Consider the following 2,050-nt stretch of genomic DNA (forward strand, 5'->3'; position numbering starts at 1 on the left):
GTTCAAAATCCATAAGCAGAAGAGAACTTGACCTATTCTAACAGTTTTCAGAGGCCAGTGTGAGTAAATAAAGCACAGTGAAAGGAGATGAAAAAGCATGGGAAAATGTAGAAGAGATAATAATAATAGCAACATCATCATCTAACATTTACTGTGTGCTTTCTATTGCCAGATACAATTCAGATTATCTCATTTGATCCTTACATGAATTCTAGGAGGTAATGTCATTATCAACATTTTAGAGATGAAGACAACTGATGCTTAGAAAGGTTAAATAGGTAGGGTCACCAGATACAGAATAAATTAGAGGATGTGGTAAATAATTCAACTCTTGCCTTTTTTGTTTGTTTCTACAAACTGTTTATTTTTCGTCAACCTTCTTTCCATTTTGTTTGCTTCTGTAGAAGAACAGCTTAAGACCACTCAGTTTTTCCTACCCATTCAGTGGCCTGAGCAGTGGGAGCTGCAGACCAGTCTTCAGTAGTAGGCTGAGCTCCAGTCTTCGGTAGGCAACTGCTGAGTAGGCACAGAGGGCACCCGCACACCTTCAGAACAGTCTGCCACTTGAGGTTGAGTATCAGTGAACTCAGGAGCTGGAGCTGTACATTCAGCCTGAAATCCCTCCTTGTCACAGCCTTTTCTGCAACAGCCTGCTCTTCCTTTTCAATCTCTTCAGGACCGCTATGGAAGTAAAGATCAGGCATGACCTCCCATGGCTGTTCATGGGAAATTGTGCCATGCGTGTGCAGAACTTCCCTGGCCAGCATCCATCACATTAGAGCCACCGAGTGAGCTCCCTTGTTGCAAGGAATGCCAATGTCCACATAGGGCAGAGGAGAGTCTGTGTTACACAGAGAGATGGTAAGCAAGTTAACATAAGACGCCTCTGTGACAGGCTGGTGGTCAGCCTTGGGATCAGTAACCACCAGAAATCTCAGCTCTCAGAAAGCTGCCTGGCTCTGGTTAGTGAAGGTTCCAGAAGTGAAGCAGCCAGCAATAGGAATGGTTCCAGTAGCAGCAGCAAACTTCAGCACGGCTCGCTGGCCAGTATTCCTGGATGATATGACACTGACATCAGCTGGGTTTTCAATGGCAACAATGGCACCAGCTGCCAGCAGAAGCTTCTCCCAGGTTCTCTTCAGATTTATGACATAGATACCACCACTTTTCCTTTTGTAAATGTACTGTTACATTAGGAAGTCAAGGTTGGTGTCACCTAAGTGGATTCCTGCTGCAAGAAATTTGAGGACAACCTCCACCTTCATTTGTAAGATATCAAGGGCTCTGGACATGGTGAAAGTTTCCCTTTAAGTTACCACAGGAATGCAAAAACAACGCTGTATGGTCCCCTCCCTGGGTATCGTGGGAAAAGCTCAACTTTTGTCTTAATACAATAGGAAGCCATTGAGAGATTTTAGTTAACAGGGTGATATGATTCATTTCTGTTAATATAAAAATTTACCATCAATGACAGGCAAGGAGGGATTGCTTAATTTCTTTCTCCTCTCTTCACATCTGGTTTGTTTTGCTCCTGCTAGATTCTGAGCCATTCTAGAAGAGCAGAAATTTTTGTCTTGTTTATTACTTTATGTTCAGTCCTTAGCATGGTATTTAACATATTTTTAATGCTCATTTAATATTGAATGAATGAATGACTATACTGGATACTTGCTGATTTCCACCTACTTCCATTCTGATTTGGGTTTCTGATATTAAAAGTTATATTATTTCTTATTTTTTGAGTCCTATAACTATTCCAATGTCCATTTACCTTTCTTAAGATTTTGATGTGTGGCCAGTTGCATAGTAATTGCAAGGATGGACATCGGACTATAGCCAGAGGGGTCAGATAGGAGGTTACAGAAGTCAAATGGATAAGAGCCATCAGGGCAGAGTCTAGGGCAGTACAGAAAAACCACATCTTTCAGTTTTTCTGAGCACTGCAAAGACCCGTTCCACCCAAGGACCCCACTCTATCTTGCTTTGCTCATTAGGCTGTGTTTCTGAGTATTTTGCTCCCTATGAGTCAGTAATTATTTTGTTTTTAATG

The 2,050-nt window shown here is 41.8% G+C and overlaps 1 pseudogene; it reads right to left on the bottom strand.

The window, feature by feature from the left end:
* Nucleotides 1-413: 413 nt before the first annotated feature.
* On the bottom strand, nucleotides 414-1,292 carry LOC102960414 (annotated as a pseudogene).
* Between the last annotated feature and the right edge of the window lie 758 nt (nucleotides 1,293-2,050).

Source organism: Panthera tigris, chromosome B2, assembly GCF_018350195.1.
Source record: "Panthera tigris isolate Pti1 chromosome B2, P.tigris_Pti1_mat1.1, whole genome shotgun sequence".
Classification (NCBI taxonomy): domain Eukaryota; kingdom Metazoa; phylum Chordata; class Mammalia; order Carnivora; family Felidae; genus Panthera; species Panthera tigris.